This window comes from Hyla sarda, unplaced genomic scaffold, assembly GCF_029499605.1.
Source record: "Hyla sarda isolate aHylSar1 unplaced genomic scaffold, aHylSar1.hap1 scaffold_949, whole genome shotgun sequence".
NCBI classification, from domain to species: Eukaryota; Metazoa; Chordata; class Amphibia; order Anura; family Hylidae; genus Hyla; species Hyla sarda.
The window spans coordinates 1-22,847 of NW_026610979.1; the positions used below are offsets into that span (position 1 = coordinate 1).

Consider the following 22,847-nt stretch of genomic DNA (forward strand, 5'->3'; position numbering starts at 1 on the left):
GAATTAAGGGGTAGGGGTGTGGCGCGATATTGGGGAAGGGATGAGATTTTATATTTCTTCATAAGCATTAATCTTATTTTGTCAATTAGGAACATTCAGCACCCACCCGCTATCAAGGCAGCTGCCTATCATGTCATGCCCTACCTGCACAGGTGTGCTGGCTACTCAAATGATCCAATTAAGGAGGCCATTTAGTCAGCAGCAGCAGAAGTCCTGTGCCTGGACGCTCCAACAGCGGCCAGACACAAGCAGAAGCAGAAGCAGCAGAAGCAGGAGCAGCACCACCTTTTGTTTTTTGGCTGCAGCAGCAGCAAGGCCCACAGGGCTGGCTAGCTGGCTAGCCAGCAAGCAGGTAGCAATGAAAGTAGGAATCTTTCTTTTTAACCCTGTAAGGGGGTGGTGCACTGTACCCGAAGATACTGCCATATCGGGTCAATGCATAGGGCGACGGAAGCAAGCTTCGAAATCGGCCCCCGTTCTCAAAAATCCATTTAATATATGGTCCCCAGATAGGGGACGTATCAGATATTAAACTGATAAGAACAGATACTACACTTGATCTTAGCCAAAAGGCCGAGAAGCGATAACCGTGAAAGGGGCGGGCCCAACAAGGTGCCCTTCATGGGCACTATCACTGCTTGCTGTCAGGGAGGCTGCCAGACAATTTTCCATGCACACTCTGGGCTGGGGGGCAGTCAAAAACCAGTACACACAGCAGAACCTAAACCCATACCATTATTGCTAAGCAGCAAGACAGGGGCCCATTGCACTCCCACGGGGCCTTTTTAAATGCAATCCATAACCCGGATTTGCCAGGAACCCTTCTTACTCCTCCTACTTGCATGTGACACTGGGCTTAGGATCTGCATAGGAAACACACACACAAGCACACACCTACCTTTGTTGCCTGCAGATGCCTCCTTGGCTGTCCCCAAACGGTATCAAACCAACACCCACGGGAAGCTGTAAGCATAGAGGACATGCCTGCACCCCATTGGACTTACCTGTGTGGGTTAAACCCGGGTTATTTGACAACCTATGGCGGTGATGGTTCTGCTCAGGCAGAGCAGTGCTGATGCTCCTCATAAAGCTGTCGCTGCTGTGAAGGTTCTAGGTGACATCACAAATCCCTATGGTTACATACACAACAAAGCTGGGTTGTTGTTGTTTACACTCTGCAAGGCCTGTGGAAGTGAGTGACATCATAGCACTGTAGTTCTGAGGGTTCTAGATGGATGCAACAATCTCCTGTTGCTTCTATGAAGGCCATAATAGACGACATCACCAAACAGCTCCATAGTCACATACACAGCAAAGGAGAGATGTTGTTTACACCTAGTGATGTCAGTGGTATTGAGTGACATCACAGCACAGTGCTAAGGCTCCTGGGCCTGGACACAGCAGCGGCTGCAATATCTCAACGGAGAATACGTTTATATATATGTGTGTGTGTGCGCGTATATATATATATATATATATATATATATATATATATATATATATTTCTCCGCCGAAATCACTTTTAAACCCATTTCCACCTTTTTTTCCCTTCTCTTCCTCTTACTTTTTTTTCACGTTTTTTTACGTTTTTCTCCTTTTCGCCTCTTTTCTGGGCGTATTATTCTTCTTTTTCTTCTTTTTTTTCGTCTAATGCATACCCCATCAGTGCAGCAATGCTTATTCAATACCGCCAGCAGATGGAGACACTGGGGGATAATTTTCTAAGGATTTATACTGATTTTTCCTGTCTGAATTTGTCGCACAGAAAGTTGCAGGCCAAATATGTGTGACATTTCTGCGACTTTAGCTTCTAGAGCATTTTTACAACATTATACATAGGTGCTGAATACATAAAAAGCGACTGTTCAGCGACAGACAAGTCGCATCGGCTGAAAGTAGGCCAGAATGTCAGTCCATGTTGGAGCAGGTTTAGATACAGTCTAAAGTATAGATCTCAAAGTCTGTGCACAGAATTTAGCAAGGGCCTCGCACCTTCTGATGCATCAGGTAGGTGCACAATAGCATAGCCTAACCCTCTGTACTTTGGTCTATATTGATGCGGGACATAGACAGCCAGCTGATGACCAATCCATTAGTGCAATGGATGGCTGGAAGCATTTGTCTTTGCCTTTGCAATACCACAGAAGCAATGCATGGTCAATGTACAGCAATGACACACCTGTGTGAACAGCCAGGAGACCCCCCCCCCCCCCCATGTTATGTTACATAGTTACATAGTTAGTACGGTCGAAAAAAGACATATGTCCATCAAGTTCAACCAGGGAATTAAGGGGTAGGGGTGTGGCGCGATATTGGGGAAGGGATGAGATTTTATATTTCTTCATAAGCATTAATCTTATTTTGTCAATTAGGAACATTCAGCACCCACCCGCTATCAAGGCAGCTGCCTATCATGTCATGCCCTACCTGCACAGGTGTGCTGGCTACTCAAATGATCCAATTAAGGAGGCCATTTAGTCAGCAGCAGCAGAAGTCCTGTGCCTGGACGCTCCAACAGCGGCCAGACACAAGCAGAAGCAGAAGCAGCAGAAGCAGCAGCAGCACCACCTTTTGTTTTTTGGCTGCAGCAGCAGCAAGGCCCACAGGGCTGGCTAGCTGGCTAGCCAGCAAGCAGGTAGCAATGAAAGTAGGAATCTTTCTTTTTAACCCTGTAAGGGGGTGGTGCACTGTACCCGAAGATACTGCCATATCGGGTCAATGCATAGGGCGACGGAAGCAAGCTTCGAAATCGGCCCCCGTTCTCAAAAATCCATTTAATATATGGTCCCCAGATAGGGGACGTATCAGATATTAAACTGATAAGAACAGATACTACACTTGATCTTAGCCAAAAGGCCGAGAAGCGATAACCGTGAAAGGGGCGGGCCCAACAAGGTGCCCTTCATGGGCACTATCACTGCTTGCTGTCAGGGAGGCTGCCAGACAATTTTCCATGCACACTCTGGGCTGGGGGGCAGTCAACCACCAGTACACACAGCAGAACCTAAACCCATACCATTATTGCTAAGCAGCAAGACAGGGGCCCATTGCACTCCCACGGGGCCTTTTTAAATGCAATCCATAACCCGGATTTGCCAGGAACCCTTCTTACTCCTCCTACTTGCATGTGACACTGGGCTTAGGATCTGCATAGGAAACACACACACAAGCACACACCTACCTTTGTTGCCTGCAGATGCCTCCTTGGCTGTCCCCAAACGGTATCAAACCAACACCCACGGGAAGCTGTAAGCATAGAGGACATGCCTGCACCCCATTGGACTTACCTGTGTGGGTTAAACCCGGGTTATTTGACAACCTATGGCGGTGATGGTTCTGCTCAGGCAGAGCAGTGCTGATGCTCCTCATAAAGCTGTCGCTGCTGTGAAGGTTCTAGGTGACATCACAAATCCCTATGGTTACATACACAACAAAGCTGGGTTGTTGTTGTTTACACTCTGCAAGGCCTGTGGAAGTGAGTGACATCATAGCACTGTAGTTCTGAGGGTTCTAGATGGATGCAACAATCTCCTGTTGCTTCTATGAAGGCCATAATAGACGACATCACCAAACAGCTCCATAGTCACATACACAGCAAAGGAGAGATGTTGTTTACACCTAGTGATGTCAGTGGTATTGAGTGACATCACAGCACAGTGCTAAGGCTCCTGGGCCTGGACACAGCAGCGGCTGCAATATCTCAACGGAGAATACGTTTATATATATGTGTGTGTGTGCGCGTATATATATATATATATATATATATATATATATATATATATTTCTCCGCCGAAATCACTTTTAAACCCATTTCCACCTTTTTTTCCCTTCTCTTCCTCTTACTTTTTTTTCACGTTTTTTTACGTTTTTCTCCTTTTCGCCTCTTTTCTGGGCGTATTATTCTTCTTTTTCTTCTTTTTTTTCGTCTAATGCATACCCCATCAGTGCAGCAATGCTTATTCAATACCGCCAGCAGATGGAGACACTGGGGGATAATTTTCTAAGGATTTATACTGATTTTTCCTGTCTGAATTTGTCGCACAGAAAGTTGCAGGCCAAATATGTGTGACATTTCTGCGACTTTAGCTTCTAGAGCATTTTTACAACATTATACATAGGTGCTGAATACATAAAAAGCGACTGTTCAGCGACAGACAAGTCACATCGGCTGAAAGTAGGCCAGAATGTCAGTCCATGTTGGAGCAGGTTTAGATACAGTCTAAAGTATAGATCTCAAAGTCTGTGCACAGAATTTAGCAAGGGCCTCGCACCTTCTGATGCATCAGGTAGGTGCACAATAGCATAGCCTAACCCTCTGTACTTTGGTCTATATTGATGCGGGACATAGACAGCCAGCTGATGACCAATCCATTAGTGCAATGGATGGCTGGAAGCATTTGTCTTTGCCTTTGCAATACCACAGAAGCAATGCATGGTCAATGTACAGCAATGACACACCTGTGTGAACAGCCAGGAGACCCCCCCCCCCCCCATGTTATGTTACATAGTTACATAGTTAGTACGGTCGAAAAAAGACATATGTCCATCAAGTTCAACCAGGGAATTAAGGGGTAGGGGTGTGGCGCGATATTGGGGAAGGGATGAGATTTTATATTTCTTCATAAGCATTAATCTTATTTTGTCAATTAGGAACATTCAGCACCCACCCGCTATCAAGGCAGCTGCCTATCATGTCATGCCCTACCTGCACAGGTGTGCTGGCTACTCAAATGATCCAATTAAGGAGGCCATTTAGTCAGCAGCAGCAGAAGTCCTGTGCCTGGACGCTCCAACAGCGGCCAGACACAAGCAGAAGCAGAAGCAGCAGAAGCAGCAGCAGCACCACCTTTTGTTTTTTGGCTGCAGCAGCAGCAAGGCCCACAGGGCTGGCTAGCTGGCTAGCCAGCAAGCAGGTAGCAATGAAAGTAGGAATCTTTCTTTTTAACCCTGTAAGGGGGTGGTGCACTGTACCCGAAGATACTGCCATATCGGGTCAATGCATAGGGCGACGGAAGCAAGCTTCGAAATCGGCCCCCGTTCTCAAAAATCCATTTAATATATGGTCCCCAGATAGGGGACGTATCAGATATTAAACTGATAAGAACAGATACTACACTTGATCTTAGCCAAAAGGCCGAGAAGCGATAACCGTGAAAGGGGCGGGCCCAACAAGGTGCCCTTCATGGGCACTATCACTGCTTGCTGTCAGGGAGGCTGCCAGACAATTTTCCATGCACACTCTGGGCTGGGGGGCAGTCAACCACCAGTACACACAGCAGAACCTAAACCCATACCATTATTGCTAAGCAGCAAGACAGGGGCCCATTGCACTCCCACGGGGCCTTTTTAAATGCAATCCATAACCCGGATTTGCCAGGAACCCTTCTTACTCCTCTTACTTGCATGTGACACTGGGCTTAGGATCTGCATAGGAAACACACACACAAGCACACACCTACCTTTGTTGCCTGCAGATGCCTCCTTGGCTGTCCCCAAACGGTATCAAACCAACACCCACGGGAAGCTGTAAGCATAGAGGACATGCCTGCACCCCATTGGACTTACCTGTGTGGGTTAAACCCGGGTTATTTGACAACCTATGGCGGTGATGGTTCTGCTCAGGCAGAGCAGTGCTGATGCTCCTCATAAAGCTGTCGCTGCTGTGAAGGTTCTAGGTGACATCACAAATCCCTATGGTTACATACACAACAAAGCTGGGTTGTTGTTGTTTACACTCTGCAAGGCCTGTGGAAGTGAGTGACATCATAGCACTGTAGTTCTGAGGGTTCTAGATGGATGCAACAATCTCCTGTTGCTTCTATGAAGGCCATAATAGACGACATCACCAAACAGCTCCATAGTCACATACACAGCAAAGGAGAGATGTTGTTTACACCTAGTGATGTCAGTGGTATTGAGTGACATCACAGCACAGTGCTAAGGCTCCTGGGCCTGGACACAGCAGCGGCTGCAATATCTCAACGGAGAATACGTTTATATATATGTGTGTGTGTGCGCGTATATATATATATATATATATATATATATATATATATATATATTTCTCCGCCGAAATCACTTTTAAACCCATTTCCACCTTTTTTTCCCTTCTCTTCCTCTTACTTTTTTTTCACGTTTTTTTACGTTTTTCTCCTTTTCGCCTCTTTTCTGGGCGTATTATTCTTCTTTTTCTTCTTTTTTTTCGTCTAATGCATACCCCATCAGTGCAGCAATGCTTATTCAATACCGCCAGCAGATGGAGACACTGGGGGATAATTTTCTAAGGATTTATACTGATTTTTCCTGTCTGAATTTGTCGCACAGAAAGTTGCAGGCCAAATATGTGTGACATTTCTGCGACTTTAGCTTCTAGAGCATTTTTACAACATTATACATAGGTGCTGAATACATAAAAAGCGACTGTTCAGCGACAGACAAGTCACATCGGCTGAAAGTAGGCCAGAATGTCAGTCCATGTTGGAGCAGGTTTAGATACAGTCTAAAGTATAGATCTCAAAGTCTGTGCACAGAATTTAGCAAGGGCCTCGCACCTTCTGATGCATCAGGTAGGTGCACAATAGCATAGCCTAACCCTCTGTACTTTGGTCTATATTGATGCGGGACATAGACAGCCAGCTGATGACCAATCCATTAGTGCAATGGATGGCTGGAAGCATTTGTCTTTGCCTTTGCAATACCACAGAAGCAATGCATGGTCAATGTACAGCAATGACACACCTGTGTGAACAGCCAGGAGACCCCCCCCCCCCCCCATGTTATGTTACATAGTTACATAGTTAGTACGGTCGAAAAAAGACATATGTCCATCAAGTTCAACCAGGGAATTAAGGGGTAGGGGTGTGGCGCGATATTGGGGAAGGGATGAGATTTTATATTTCTTCATAAGCATTAATCTTATTTTGTCAATTAGGAACATTCAGCACCCACCCGCTATCAAGGCAGCTGCCTATCATGTCATGCCCTACCTGCACAGGTGTGCTGGCTACTCAAATGATCCAATTAAGGAGGCCATTTAGTCAGCAGCAGCAGAAGTCCTGTGCCTGGACGCTCCAACAGCGGCCAGACACAAGCAGAAGCAGAAGCAGCAGAAGCAGCAGCAGCACCACCTTTTGTTTTTTGGCTGCAGCAGCAGCAAGGCCCACAGGGCTGGCTAGCTGGCTAGCCAGCAAGCAGGTAGCAATGAAAGTAGGAATCTTTCTTTTTAACCCTGTAAGGGGGTGGTGCACTGTACCCGAAGATACTGCCATATCGGGTCAATGCATAGGGCGACGGAAGCAAGCTTCGAAATCGGCCCCCGTTCTCAAAAATCCATTTAATATATGGTCCCCAGATAGGGGACGTATCAGATATTAAACTGATAAGAACAGATACTACACTTGATCTTAGCCAAAAGGCCGAGAAGCGATAACCGTGAAAGGGGCGGGCCCAACAAGGTGCCCTTCATGGGCACTATCACTGCTTGCTGTCAGGGAGGCTGCCAGACAATTTTCCATGCACACTCTGGGCTGGGGGGCAGTCAACCACCAGTACACACAGCAGAACCTAAACCCATACCATTATTGCTAAGCAGCAAGACAGGGGCCCATTGCACTCCCACGGGGCCTTTTTAAATGCAATCCATAACCCGGATTTGCCAGGAACCCTTCTTACTCCTCTTACTTGCATGTGACACTGGGCTTAGGATCTGCATAGGAAACACACACACAAGCACACACCTACCTTTGTTGCCTGCAGATGCCTCCTTGGCTGTCCCCAAACGGTATCAAACCAACACCCACGGGAAGCTGTAAGCATAGAGGACATGCCTGCACCCCATTGGACTTACCTGTGTGGGTTAAACCCGGGTTATTTGACAACCTATGGCGGTGATGGTTCTGCTCAGGCAGAGCAGTGCTGATGCTCCTCATAAAGCTGTCGCTGCTGTGAAGGTTCTAGGTGACATCACAAATCCCTATGGTTACATACACAACAAAGCTGGGTTGTTGTTGTTTACACTCTGCAAGGCCTGTGGAAGTGAGTGACATCATAGCACTGTAGTTCTGAGGGTTCTAGATGGATGCAACAATCTCCTGTTGCTTCTATGAAGGCCATAATAGACGACATCACCAAACAGCTCCATAGTCACATACACAGCAAAGGAGAGATGTTGTTTACACCTAGTGATGTCAGTGGTATTGAGTGACATCACAGCACAGTGCTAAGGCTCCTGGGCCTGGACACAGCAGCGGCTGCAATATCTCAACGGAGAATACGTTTATATATATGTGTGTGTGTGCGCGTATATATATATATATATATATATATATATATATATATATATATATATTTCTCCGCCGAAATCACTTTTAAACCCATTTCCACCTTTTTTTCCCTTCTCTTCCTCTTACTTTTTTTTCACGTTTTTTTACGTTTTTCTCCTTTTCGCCTCTTTTCTGGGCGTATTATTCTTCTTTTTCTTCTTTTTTTTCGTCTAATGCATACCCCATCAGTGCAGCAATGCTTATTCAATACCGCCAGCAGATGGAGACACTGGGGGATAATTTTCTAAGGATTTATACTGATTTTTCCTGTCTGAATTTGTCGCACAGAAAGTTGCAGGCCAAATATGTGTGACATTTCTGCGACTTTAGCTTCTAGAGCATTTTTACAACATTATACATAGGTGCTGAATACATAAAAAGCGACTGTTCAGCGACAGACAAGTCGCATCGGCTGAAAGTAGGCCAGAATGTCAGTCCATGTTGGAGCAGGTTTAGATACAGTCTAAAGTATAGATCTCAAAGTCTGTGCACAGAATTTAGCAAGGGCCTCGCACCTTCTGATGCATCAGGTAGGTGCACAATAGCATAGCCTAACCCTCTGTACTTTGGTCTATATTGATGCGGGACATAGACAGCCAGCTGATGACCAATCCATTAGTGCAATGGATGGCTGGAAGCATTTGTCTTTGCCTTTGCAATACCACAGAAGCAATGCATGGTCAATGTACAGCAATGACACACCTGTGTGAACAGCCAGGAGACCCCCCCCCCCCCCCCCCCATGTTATGTTACATAGTTACATAGTTAGTACGGTCGAAAAAAGACATATGTCCATCAAGTTCAACCAGGGAATTAAGGGGTAGGGGTGTGGCGCGATATTGGGGAAGGGATGAGATTTTATATTTCTTCATAAGCATTAATCTTATTTTGTCAATTAGGAACATTCAGCACCCACCCGCTATCAAGGCAGCTGCCTATCATGTCATGCCCTACCTGCACAGGTGTGCTGGCTACTCAAATGATCCAATTAAGGAGGCCATTTAGTCAGCAGCAGCAGAAGTCCTGTGCCTGGACGCTCCAACAGCGGCCAGACACAAGCAGAAGCAGAAGCAGCAGAAGCAGCAGCAGCACCACCTTTTGTTTTTTGGCTGCAGCAGCAGCAAGGCCCACAGGGCTGGCTAGCTGGCTAGCCAGCAAGCAGGTAGCAATGAAAGTAGGAATCTTTCTTTTTAACCCTGTAAGGGGGTGGTGCACTGTACCCGAAGATACTGCCATATCGGGTCAATGCATAGGGCGACGGAAGCAAGCTTCGAAATCGGCCCCCGTTCTCAAAAATCCATTTAATATATGGTCCCCAGATAGGGGACGTATCAGATATTAAACTGATAAGAACAGATACTACACTTGATCTTAGCCAAAAGGCCGAGAAGCGATAACCGTGAAAGGGGCGGGCCCAACAAGGTGCCCTTCATGGGCACTATCACTGCTTGCTGTCAGGGAGGCTGCCAGACAATTTTCCATGCACACTCTGGGCTGGGGGGCAGTCAACCACCAGTACACACAGCAGAACCTAAACCCATACCATTATTGCTAAGCAGCAAGACAGGGGCCCATTGCACTCCCACGGGGCCTTTTTAAATGCAATCCATAACCCGGATTTGCCAGGAACCCTTCTTACTCCTCCTACTTGCATGTGACACTGGGCTTAGGATCTGCATAGGAAACACACACACAAGCACACACCTACCTTTGTTGCCTGCAGATGCCTCCTTGGCTGTCCCCAAACGGTATCAAACCAACACCCACGGGAAGCTGTAAGCATAGAGGACATGCCTGCACCCCATTGGACTTACCTGTGTGGGTTAAACCCGGGTTATTTGACAACCTATGGCGGTGATGGTTCTGCTCAGGCAGAGCAGTGCTGATGCTCCTCATAAAGCTGTCGCTGCTGTGAAGGTTCTAGGTGACATCACAAATCCCTATGGTTACATACACAACAAAGCTGGGTTGTTGTTGTTTACACTCTGCAAGGCCTGTGGAAGTGAGTGACATCATAGCACTGTAGTTCTGAGGGTTCTAGATGGATGCAACAATCTCCTGTTGCTTCTATGAAGGCCATAATAGACGACATCACCAAACAGCTCCATAGTCACATACACAGCAAAGGAGAGATGTTGTTTACACCTAGTGATGTCAGTGGTATTGAGTGACATCACAGCACAGTGCTAAGGCTCCTGGGCCTGGACACAGCAGCGGCTGCAATATCTCAACGGAGAATACGTTTATATATATGTGTGTGTGTGCGCGTATATATATATATATATATATATATATATATATATATATATATATATATTTCTCCGCCGAAATCACTTTTAAACCCATTTCCACCTTTTTTTCCCTTCTCTTCCTCTTACTTTTTTTTCACGTTTTTTTACGTTTTTCTCCTTTTCGCCTCTTTTCTGGGCGTATTATTCTTCTTTTTCTTCTTTTTTTTCGTCTAATGCATACCCCATCAGTGCAGCAATGCTTATTCAATACCGCCAGCAGATGGAGACACTGGGGGATAATTTTCTAAGGATTTATACTGATTTTTGCTGTCTGAATTTGTCGCACAGAAAGTTGCAGGCCAAATATGTGTGACATTTTCTGCGACTTTAGCTTCTAGAGCATTTTTACAACATTATACATAGGTGCTGAATACATAAAAAGCGACTGTTCAGCGACAGACAAGTCGCATCGGCTGAAAGTAGGCCAGAATGTCAGTCCATGTTGGAGCAGGTTTAGATACAGTCTAAAGTATAGATCTCAAAGTCTGTGCACAGAATTTAGCAAGGGCCCTCGCACCTTCTGATGCATCAGGTAGGTGCACAATAGCATAGCCTAACCCTCTGTACTTTTGGTCTATATTGATGCGGGACATAGACAGCCAGCTGATGACCAATCCATTAGTGCAATGGATGGCTGGAAGCATTTGTCTTTGCCTTTGCAATACCACAGAAGCAATGCATGGTCAATGTACAGCAATGACACACCTGTGTGAACAGCCAGGAGACCCCCCCCCCCCCCCCCCCCATGTTATGTTACATAGTTACATAGTTAGTACGGTCGAAAAAAGACATATGTCCATCAAGTTCAAACCAGGGAATTAAGGGGTAGGGGTGTGGCGCGATATTGGGGAAGGGATGAGATTTTATATTTCTTCATAAGCATTAATCTTATTTTGTCAATTAGGAACATTCAGCACCCACCCGCTATCAAGGCAGCTGCCTATCATGTCATGCCCTACCTGCACAGGTGTGCTGGCTACTCAAATGATCCAATTAAGGAGGCCATTTAGTCAGCAGCAGCAGAAGTCCTGTGCCTGGACGCTCCAACAGCGGCCAGACACAAGCAGAAGCAGAAGCAGCAGAAGCAGCAGCAGCACCACCTTTTGTTTTTTGGCTGCAGCAGCAGCAAGGCCCACAGGGCTGGCTAGCTGGCTAGCCAGCAAGCAGGTAGCAATGAAAGTAGGAATCTTTCTTTTTAACCCTGTAAGGGGGTGGTGCACTGTACCCGAAGATACTGCCATATCGGGTCAATGCATAGGGCGACGGAAGCAAGCTTCGAAATCGGCCCCCGTTCTCAAAAATCCATTTAATATATGGTCCCCAGATAGGGGACGTATCAGATATTAAACTGATAAGAACAGATACTACACTTGATCTTAGCCAAAAGGCCGAGAAGCGATAACCGTGAAAGGGGCGGGCCCAACAAGGTGCCCTTCATGGGCACTATCACTGCTTGCTGTCAGGGAGGCTGCCAGACAATTTTCCATGCACACTCTGGGCTGGGGGGCAGTCAACCACCAGTACACACAGCAGAACCTAAACCCATACCATTATTGCTAAGCAGCAAGACAGGGGCCCATTGCACTCCCACGGGGCCTTTTTAAATGCAATCCATAACCCGGATTTGCCAGGAACCCTTCTTACTCCTCCTACTTGCATGTGACACTGGGCTTAGGATCTGCATAGGAAACACACACACAAGCACACACCTACCTTTGTTGCCTGCAGATGCCTCCTTGGCTGTCCCCAAACGGTATCAAACCAACACCCACGGGAAGCTGTAAGCATAGAGGACATGCCTGCACCCCATTGGACTTACCTGTGTGGGTTAAACCCGGGTTATTTGACAACCTATGGCGGTGATGGTTCTGCTCAGGCAGAGCAGTGCTGATGCTCCTCATAAAGCTGTCGCTGCTGTGAAGGTTCTAGGTGACATCACAAATCCCTATGGTTACATACACAACAAAGCTGGGTTGTTGTTGTTTACACTCTGCAAGGCCTGTGGAAGTGAGTGACATCATAGCACTGTAGTTCTGAGGGTTCTAGATGGATGCAACAATCTCCTGTTGCTTCTATGAAGGCCATAATAGACGACATCACCAAACAGCTCCATAGTCACATACACAGCAAAGGAGAGATGTTGTTTACACCTAGTGATGTCAGTGGTATTGAGTGACATCACAGCACAGTGCTAAGGCTCCTGGGCCTGGACACAGCAGCGGCTGCAATATCTCAACGGAGAATACGTTTATATATATGTGTGTGTGTGCGCGTATATATATATATATATATATATATATATATATATATATATATTTCTCCGCCGAAATCACTTTTAAACCCATTTCCACCTTTTTTTTCCCTTCTCTTCCTCTTACTTTTTTTTCACGTTTTTTTACGTTTTTCTCCTTTTCGCCTCTTTTCTGGGCGTATTATTCTTCTTTTTCTTCTTTTTTTTCGTCTAATGCATACCCCATCAGTGCAGCAATGCTTATTCAATACCGCCAGCAGATGGAGACACTGGGGGATAATTTTCTAAGGATTTATACTGATTTTTCCTGTCTGAATTTGTCGCACAGAAAGTTGCAGGCCAAATATGTGTGACATTTCTGCGACTTTAGCTTCTAGAGCATTTTTACAACATTATACATAGGTGCTGAATACATAAAAAGCGACTGTTCAGCGACAGACAAGTCGCATCGGCTGAAAGTAGGCCAGAATGTCAGTCCATGTTGGAGCAGGTTTAGATACAGTCTAAAGTATAGATCTCAAAGTCTGTGCACAGAATTTAGCAAGGGCCTCGCACCTTCTGATGCATCAGGTAGGTGCACAATAGCATAGCCTAACCCTCTGTACTTTGGTCTATATTGATGCGGGACATAGACAGCCAGCTGATGACCAATCCATTAGTGCAATGGATGGCTGGAAGCATTTGTCTTTGCCTTTGCAATACCACAGAAGCAATGCATGGTCAATGTACAGCAATGACACACCTGTGTGAACAGCCAGGAGACCCCCCCCCCATGTTATGTTACATAGTTACATAGTTAGTACGGTCGAAAAAAGACATATGTCCATCAAGTTCAACCAGGGAATTAAGGGGTAGGGGTGTGGCGCGATATTGGGGAAGGGATGAGATTTTATATTTCTTCATAAGCATTAATCTTATTTTGTCAATTAGGAACATTCAGCACCCACCCGCTATCAAGGCAGCTGCCTATCATGTCATGCCCTACCTGCACAGGTGTGCTGGCTACTCAAATGATCCAATTAAGGAGGCCATTTAGTCAGCAGCAGCAGAAGTCCTGTGCCTGGACGCTCCAACAGCGGCCAGACACAAGCAGAAGCAGAAGCAGCAGAAGCAGCAGCAGCACCACCTTTTGTTTTTTGGCTGCAGCAGCAGCAAGGCCCACAGGGCTGGCTAGCTGGCTAGCCAGCAAGCAGGTAGCAATGAAAGTAGGAATCTTTCTTTTTAACCCTGTAAGGGGGTGGTGCACTGTACCCGAAGATACTGCCATATCGGGTCAATGCATAGGGCGACGGAAGCAAGCTTCGAAATCGGCCCCCGTTCTCAAAAATCCATTTAATATATGGTCCCCAGATAGGGGACGTATCAGATATTAAACTGATAAGAACAGATACTACACTTGATCTTAGCCAAAAGGCCGAGAAGCGATAACCGTGAAAGGGGCGGGCCCAACAAGGTGCCCTTCATGGGCACTATCACTGCTTGCTGTCAGGGAGGCTGCCAGACAATTTTCCATGCACACTCTGGGCTGGGGGGCAGTCAACCACCAGTACACACAGCAGAACCTAAACCCATACCATTATTGCTAAGCAGCAAGACAGGGGCCCATTGCACTCCCACGGGGCCTTTTTAAATGCAATCCATAACCCGGATTTGCCAGGAACCCTTCTTACTCCTCCTACTTGCATGTGACACTGGGCTTAGGATCTGCATAGGAAACACACACACAAGCACACACCTACCTTTGTTGCCTGCAGATGCCTCCTTGGCTGTCCCCAAACGGTATCAAACCAACACCCACGGGAAGCTGTAAGCATAGAGGACATGCCTGCACCCCATTGGACTTACCTGTGTGGGTTAAACCCGGGTTATTTGACAACCTATGGCGGTGATGGTTCTGCTCAGGCAGAGCAGTGCTGATGCTCCTCATAAAGCTGTCGCTGCTGTGAAGGTTCTAGGTGACATCACAAATCCCTATGGTTACATACACAACAAAGCTGGGTTGTTGTTGTTTACACTCTGCAAGGCCTGTGGAAGTGAGTGACATCATAGCACTGTAGTTCTGAGGGTTCTAGATGGATGCAACAATCTCCTGTTGCTTCTATGAAGGCCATAATAGACGACATCACCAAACAGCTCCATAGTCACATACACAGCAAAGGAGAGATGTTGTTTACACCTAGTGATGTCAGTGGTATTGAGTGACATCACAGCACAGTGCTAAGGCTCCTGGGCCTGGACACAGCAGCGGCTGCAATATCTCAACGGAGAATACGTTTATATATATGTGTGTGTGTGCGCGTATATATATATATATATATATATATATATATATATTTCTCCGCCGAAATCACTTTTAAACCCATTTCCACCTTTTTTTCCCTTCTCTTCCTCTTACTTTTTTTTCACGTTTTTTTACGTTTTTCTCCTTTTCGCCTCTTTTCTGGGCGTATTATTCTTCTTTTTCTTCTTTTTTTTCGTCTAATGCATACCCCATCAGTGCAGCAATGCTTATTCAATACCGCCAGCAGATGGAGACACTGGGGGATAATTTTCTAAGGATTTATACTGATTTTTCCTGTCTGAATTTGTCGCACAGAAAGTTGCAGGCCAAATATGTGTGACATTTCTGCGACTTTAGCTTCTAGAGCATTTTTACAACATTATACATAGGTGCTGAATACATAAAAAGCGACTGTTCAGCGACAGACAAGTCGCATCGGCTGAAAGTAGGCCAGAATGTCAGTCCATGTTGGAGCAGGTTTAGATACAGTCTAAAGTATAGATCTCAAAGTCTGTGCACAGAATTTAGCAAGGGCCTCCCACCTTCTGATGCATCAGGTAGGTGCACAATAGCATAGCCTAACCCTCTGTACTTTGGTCTATATTGATGCGGGACATAGACAGCCAGCTGATGACCAATCCATTAGTGCAATGGATGGCTGGAAGCATTTGTCTTTGCCTTTGCAATACCACAGAAGCAATGCATGGTCAATGTACAGCAATGACACACCTGTGTGAACAGCCAGGAGACCCCCCCCCCCCCCATGTTATGTTACATAGTTACATAGTTAGTACGGTCGAAAAAAGACATATGTCCATCAAGTTCAACCAGGGAATTAAGGGGTAGGGGTGTGGCGCGATATTGGGGAAGGGATGAGATTTTATATTTCTTCATAAGCATTAATCTTATTTTGTCAATTAGGAACATTCAGCACCCACCCGCTATCAAGGCAGCTGCCTATCATGTCATGCCCTACCTGCACAGGTGTGCTGGCTACTCAAATGATCCAATTAAGGAGGCCATTTAGTCAGCAGCAGCAGAAGTCCTGTGCCTGGACGCTCCAACAGCGGCCAGACACAAGCAGAAGCAGAAGCAGCAGAAGCAGCAGCAGCAGCACCACCTTTTGTTTTTTGGCTGCAGCAGCAGCAAGGCCCACAGGGCTGGCTAGCTGGCTAGCCAGCAAGCAGGTAGCAATGAAAGTAGGAATCTTTCTTTTTAACCCTGTAAGGGGGTGGTGCACTGTACCCGAAGATACTGCCATATCGGGTCAATGCATAGGGCGACGGAAGCAAGCTTCGAAATCGGCCCCCGTTCTCAAAAATCCATTTAATATATGGTCCCCAGATAGGGGACGTATCAGATATTAAACTGATAAGAACAGATACTACACTTGATCTTAGCCAAAAGGCCGAGAAGCGATAATCGTGAAAGGGGCGGGCCCAACAAGGTGCCCTTCATGGGCACTATCACTGCTTGCTGTCAGGGAGGCTGCCAGACAATTTTCCATGCACACTCTGGGCTGGGGGGCAGTCAACCACCAGTACACACAGCAGAACCTAAACCCATACCATTATTGCTAAGCAGCAAGACAGGGGCCCATTGCACTCCCACGGGGCCTTTTTAAATGCAATCCATAACCCGGATTTGCCAGGAACCCTTCTTACTCCTCCTACTTGCATGTGACACTGGGCTTAGGATCTGCATAGGAAACACACACACAAGCACACACCTACCTTTGTTGCCTGCAGATGCCTCCTTGGCTGTCCCCAAACGGTATCAAACCAACACCCACGGGAAGCTGTAAGCATAGAGGACATGCCTGCACCCCATTGGACTTACCTGTGTGGGTTAAACCCGGGTTATTTGACAACCTATGGCGGTGATGGTTCTGCTCAGGCAGAGCAGTGCTGATGCTCCTCATAAAGCTGTCGCTGCTGTGAAGGTTCTAGGTGACATCACAAATCCCTATGGTTACATACACAACAAAGCTGGGTTGTTGTTGTTTACACTCTGCAAGGCCTGTGGAAGTGAGTGACATCATAGCACTGTAGTTCTGAGGGTTCTAGATGGATGCAACAATCTCCTGTTGCTTCTATGAAGGCCATAATAGACGACATCACCAAACAGCTCCATAGTCACATACACAGCAAAGGAGAGATGTTGTTTACACCTAGTGATGTCAGTGGTATTGAGTGACATCACAGCACAGTGCTAAGGCTCCTGGGCCTGGACACAGCAGCGGCTGCAATATCTCAACGGAGAATACGTTTATATATATGTGTGTGTGTGCGCGTATATATATATATATATATATATATATATATATATATATATTTCTCTGCCGAAATCACGTTTAAACCCATTTCCACCTTTTTTTCCCTTCTCTTCCTCTTACTTTTTTTTCAAGTTTTTTTACGTTTTTCTCCTTTTCGCCTCTTTTCTGGGCGTATTATTCTTCTTTTTCTTCTTTTTTTTCGTCTAATGCATACCCCATCAGTGCAGCAATGCTTATTCAATACCGCCAGCAGATGGAGACACTGGGGGATAATTTTCTAAGGATTTATACTGATTTTTCCTGTCTGAATTTGTCGCACAGAAAGTTGCAGGCCAAATATGTGTGACATTTCTGCGACTTTAGCTTCTAGAGCATTTTTACAACATTATACATAGGTGCTGAATACATAAAAAGCGACTGTTCAGCGACAGACAAGTCGCATCGGCTGAAAGTAGGCCAGAATGTCAGTCCATGTTGGAGCAGGTTTAGATACAGTCTAAAGTATAGATCTCAAAGTCTGTGCACAGAATTTAGCAAGGGCCTCGCACCTTCTGATGCATCAGGTAGGTGCACAATAGCATAGCCTAACCCTCTGTACTTTGGTCTATATTGATGCGGGACATAGACAGCCAGCTGATGACCAATCCATTAGTGCAATGGATGGCTGGAAGCATTTGTCTTTGCCTTTGCAATACCACAGAAGCAATGCATGGTCAATGTACAGCAATGACACACCTGTGTGAACAGCCAGGAGACCCCCCCCCCCCCCCATGTTATGTTACATAGTTACATAGTTAGTACGGTCGAAAAAAGACATATGTCCATCAAGTTCAACCAGGGAATTAAGGGGTAGGGGTGTGGCGCGATATTGGGGAAGGGATGAGATTTTATATTTCTTCATAAGCATTAATCTTATTTTGTCAATTAGGAACATTCAGCACCCACCCGCTATCAAGGCAGCTGCCTATCATGTCATGCCCTACCTGCACAGGTGTGCTGGCTACTCAAATGATCCAATTAAGGAGGCCATTTAGTCAGCAGCAGCAGAAGTCCTGTGCCTGGACGCTCCAACAGCGGCCAGACACAAGCAGAAGCAGAAGCAGCAGAAGCAGCAGCAGCACCACCTTTTGTTTTTTGGCTGCAGCAGCAGCAAGGCCCACAGGGCTGGCTAGCTGGCTAGCCAGCAAGCAGGTAGCAATGAAAGTAGGAATCTTTCTTTTTAACCCTGTAAGGGGGTGGTGCACTGTACCCGAAGATACTGCCATATCGGGTCAATGCATAGGGCGACGGAAGCAAGCTTCGAAATCGGCCCCCGTTCTCAAAAATCCATTTAATATATGGTCCCCAGATAGGGGACGTATCAGATATTAAACTGATAAGAACAGATACTACACTTGATCTTAGCCAAAAGGCCGAGAAGCGATAACCGTGAAAGGGGCGGGCCCAACAAGGTGCCCTTCATGGGCACTATCACTGCTTGCTGTCAGGGAGGCTGCCAGACAATTTTCCATGCACACTCTGGGCTGGGGGGCAGTCAACCACCAGTACACACAGCAGAACCTAAACCCATACCATTATTGCTAAGCAGCAAGACAGGGGCCCATTGCACTCCCACGGGGCCTTTTTAAATGCAATCCATAACCCGGATTTGCCAGGAACCCTTCTTACTCCTCCTACTTGCATGTGACACTGGGCTTAGGATCTGCATAGGAAACACACACACAAGCACACACCTACCTTTGTTGCCTGCAGATGCCTCCTTGGCTGTCCCCAAACGGTATCAAACCAACACCCACGGGAAGCTGTAAGCATAGAGGACATGCCTGCACCCCATTGGACTTACCTGTGTGGGTTAAACCCGGGTTATTTGACAACCTATGGCGGTGATGGTTCTGCTCAGGCAGAGCAGTGCTGATGCTCCTCATAAGCTGTCGCTGCTGTGAAGGTTCTAGGTGACATCACAAATCCCTATGGTTACATACACAACAAAGCTGGGTTGTTGTTGTTTACACTCTGCAAGGCCTGTGGAAGTGAGTGACATCATAGCACTGTAGTTCTGAGGGTTCTAGATGGATGCAACAATCTCCTGTTGCTTCTATGAAGGCCATAATAGACGACATCACCAAACAGCTCCATAGTCACATACACAGCAAAGGAGAGATGTTGTTTACACCTAGTGATGTCAGTGGTATTGAGTGACATCACAGCACAGTGCTAAGGCTCCTGGGCCTGGACACAGCAGCGGCTGCAATATCTCAACGGAGAATACGTTTATATATATGTGTGTGTGTGCGCGTATATATATATATATATATATATATATATATATATATATATATATTTCTCCGCCGAAATCACTTTTAAACCCATTTCCACCTTTTTTTCCCTTCTCTTCCTCTTACTTTTTTTTCACGTTTTTTTACGTTTTTCTCCTTTTCGCCTCTTTTCTGGGCGTATTATTCTTCTTTTTCTTCTTTTTTTTCGTCTAATGCATACCCCATCAGTGCAGCAATGCTTATTCAATACCGCCAGCAGATGGAGACACTGGGGGATAATTTTCTAAGGATTTATACTGATTTTTCCTGTCTGAATTTGTCGCACAGAAAGTTGCAGGCCAAATATGTGTGACATTTCTGCGACTTTAGCTTCTAGAGCATTTTTACAACATTATACATAGGTGCTGAATACATAAAAAGCGACTGTTCAGCGACAGACAAGTCGCATCGGCTGAAAGTAGGCCAGAATGTCAGTCCATGTTGGAGCAGGTTTAGATACAGTCTAAAGTATAGATCTCAAAGTCTGTGCACAGAATTTAGCAAGGGCCTCGCACCTTCTGATGCATCAGGTAGGTGCACAATAGCATAGCCTAACCCTCTGTACTTTGGTCTATATTGATGCGGGACATAGACAGCCAGCTGATGACCAATCCATTAGTGCAATGGATGGCTGGAAGCATTTGTCTTTGCCTTTGCAATACCACAGAAGCAATGCATGGTCAATGTACAGCAATGACACACCTGTGTGAACAGCCAGGAGACCCCCCCCCCCCCCCATGTTATGTTACATAGTTACATAGTTAGTACGGTCGAAAAAAGACATATGTCCATCAAGTTCAACCAGGGAATTAAGGGGTAGGGGTGTGGCGCGATATTGGGGAAGGGATGAGATTTTATATTTCTTCATAAGCATTAATCTTATTTTGTCAATTAGGAACATTCAGCACCCACCCGCTATCAAGGCAGCTGCCTATCATGTCATGCCCTACCTGCACAGGTGTGCTGGCTACTCAAATGATCCAATTAAGGAGGCCATTTAGTCAGCAGCAGCAGAAGTCCTGTGCCTGGACGCTCCAACAGCGGCCAGACACAAGCAGAAGCAGAAGCAGCAGAAGCAGCAGCAGCACCACCTTTTGTTTTTTGGCTGCAGCAGCAGCAAGGCCCACAGGGCTGGCTAGCTGGCTAGCCAGCAAGCAGGTAGCAATGAAAGTAGGAATCTTTCTTTTTAACCCTGTAAGGGGGTGGTGCACTGTACCCGAAGATACTGCCATATCGGGTCAATGCATAGGGCGACGGAAGCAAGCTTCGAAATCGGCCCCCGTTCTCAAAAATCCATTTAATATATGGTCCCCAGATAGGGGACGTATCAGATATTAAACTGATAAGAACAGATACTACACTTGATCTTAGCCAAAAGGCCGAGAAGCGATAACCGTGAAAGGGGCGGGCCCAACAAGGTGCCCTTCATGGGCACTATCACTGCTTGCTGTCAGGGAGGCTGCCAGACAATTTTCCATGCACACTCTGGGCTGGGGGGCAGTCAACCACCAGTACACACAGCAGAACCTAAACCCATACCATTATTGCTAAGCAGCAAGACAGGGGCCCATTGCACTCCCACGGGGCCTTTTTAAATGCAATCCATAACCCGGATTTGCCAGGAACCCTTCTTACTCCTCCTACTTGCATGTGACACTGGGCTTAGGATCTGCATAGGAAACACACACACAAGCACACACCTACCTTTGTTGCCTGCAGATGCCTCCTTGGCTGTCCCCAAACGGTATCAAACCAACACCCACGGGAAGCTGTAAGCATAGAGGACATGCCTGCACCCCATTGGACTTACCTGTGTGGGTTAAACCCGGGTTATTTGACAACCTATGGCGGTGATGGTTCTGCTCAGGCAGAGCAGTGCTGATGCTCCTCATAAAGCTGTCGCTGCTGTGAAGGTTCTAGGTGACATCACAAATCCCTATGGTTACATACACAACAAAGCTGGGTTGTTGTTGTTTACACTCTGCAAGGCCTGTGGAAGTGAGTGACATCATAGCACTGTAGTTCTGAGGGTTCTAGATGGATGCAACAATCTCCTGTTGCTTCTATGAAGGCCATAATAGACGACATCACCAAACAGCTCCATAGTCACATACACAGCAAAGGAGAGATGTTGTTTACACCTAGTGATGTCAGTGGTATTGAGTGACATCACAGCACAGTGCTAAGGCTCCTGGGCCTGGACACAGCAGCGGCTGCAATATCTCAACGGAGAATACGTTTATATATATGTGTGTGTGTGCGCGTATATATATATATATATATATATATATATATATATATATTTCTCCGCCGAAATCACTTTTAAACCCATTTCCACCTTTTTTTCCCTTCTCTTCCTCTTACTTTTTTTTCACGTTTTTTTACGTTTTTCTCCTTTTCGCCTCTTTTCTGGGCGTATTATTCTTCTTTTTCTTCTTTTTTTTCGTCTAATGCATACCCCATCAGTGCAGCAATGCTTATTCAATACCGCCAGCAGATGGAGACACTGGGGGATAATTTTCTAAGGATTTATACTGATTTTTCCTGTCTGAATTTGTCGCACAGAAAGTTGCAGGCCAAATATGTGTGACATTTCTGCGACTTTAGCTTCTAGAGCATTTTTACAACATTATACATAGGTGCTGAATACATAAAAAGCGACTGTTCAGCGACAGACAAGTCGCATCGGCTGAAAGTAGGCCAGAATGTCAGTCCATGTTGGAGCAGGTTTAGATACAGTCTAAAGTATAGATCTCAAAGTCTGTGCACAGAATTTAGCAAGGGCCTCGCACCTTCTGATGCATCAGGTAGGTGCACAATAGCATAGCCTAACCCTCTGTACTTTGGTCTATATTGATGCGGGACATAGACAGCCAGCTGATGACCAATCCATTAGTGCAATGGATGGCTGGAAGCATTTGTCTTTGCCTTTGCAATACCACAGAAGCAATGCATGGTCAATGTACAGCAATGACACACCTGTGTGAACAGCCAGGAGACCCCCCCCCCCCCCCCCATGTTATGTTACATAGTTACATAGTTAGTACGGTCGAAAAAAGACATATGTCCATCAAGTTCAACCAGGGAATTAAGGGGTAGGGGTGTGGCGCGAT

The 22,847-nt window shown here is 46.1% G+C and overlaps 10 non-coding genes across 10 annotated transcripts; all 10 read right to left on the minus strand.

The window, feature by feature from the left end:
• Positions 1-394: 394 nt before the first annotated feature.
• On the minus strand, positions 395-585 carry LOC130350544 (U2 spliceosomal RNA). Its single transcript, XR_008887633.1, has one exon. It is a non-coding gene; the product is annotated as a U2 spliceosomal RNA (small nuclear RNA).
• A 2,092-nt stretch (positions 586-2,677) lies between these two features.
• LOC130350556 (U2 spliceosomal RNA) lies at positions 2,678-2,868 on the minus strand. Its single transcript, XR_008887644.1, has one exon. It is a non-coding gene; the product is annotated as a U2 spliceosomal RNA (small nuclear RNA).
• Positions 2,869-4,955: 2,087 nt separating this feature from the next.
• On the minus strand, positions 4,956-5,146 carry LOC130350568 (U2 spliceosomal RNA). Its single transcript, XR_008887655.1, has one exon. It is a non-coding gene; the product is annotated as a U2 spliceosomal RNA (small nuclear RNA).
• A 2,090-nt stretch (positions 5,147-7,236) lies between these two features.
• LOC130350520 (U2 spliceosomal RNA) lies at positions 7,237-7,427 on the minus strand. The gene has a single exon (XR_008887612.1). It is a non-coding gene; the product is annotated as a U2 spliceosomal RNA (small nuclear RNA).
• A 2,098-nt stretch (positions 7,428-9,525) lies between these two features.
• Positions 9,526-9,716, minus strand: LOC130350522 (U2 spliceosomal RNA). Its single transcript, XR_008887613.1, has one exon. It is a non-coding gene; the product is annotated as a U2 spliceosomal RNA (small nuclear RNA).
• Positions 9,717-11,821: 2,105 nt separating this feature from the next.
• On the minus strand, positions 11,822-12,012 carry LOC130350523 (U2 spliceosomal RNA). The gene has a single exon (XR_008887614.1). It is a non-coding gene; the product is annotated as a U2 spliceosomal RNA (small nuclear RNA).
• Positions 12,013-14,098: 2,086 nt separating this feature from the next.
• LOC130350524 (U2 spliceosomal RNA) lies at positions 14,099-14,289 on the minus strand. The gene has a single exon (XR_008887615.1). It is a non-coding gene; the product is annotated as a U2 spliceosomal RNA (small nuclear RNA).
• Positions 14,290-16,373: 2,084 nt separating this feature from the next.
• LOC130350525 (U2 spliceosomal RNA) lies at positions 16,374-16,564 on the minus strand. Its single transcript, XR_008887616.1, has one exon. It is a non-coding gene; the product is annotated as a U2 spliceosomal RNA (small nuclear RNA).
• Positions 16,565-18,652: 2,088 nt separating this feature from the next.
• Positions 18,653-18,843, minus strand: LOC130350527 (U2 spliceosomal RNA). Its single transcript, XR_008887617.1, has one exon. It is a non-coding gene; the product is annotated as a U2 spliceosomal RNA (small nuclear RNA).
• Positions 18,844-20,934: 2,091 nt separating this feature from the next.
• LOC130350528 (U2 spliceosomal RNA) lies at positions 20,935-21,125 on the minus strand. The gene has a single exon (XR_008887618.1). It is a non-coding gene; the product is annotated as a U2 spliceosomal RNA (small nuclear RNA).
• Between the last annotated feature and the right edge of the window lie 1,722 nt (positions 21,126-22,847).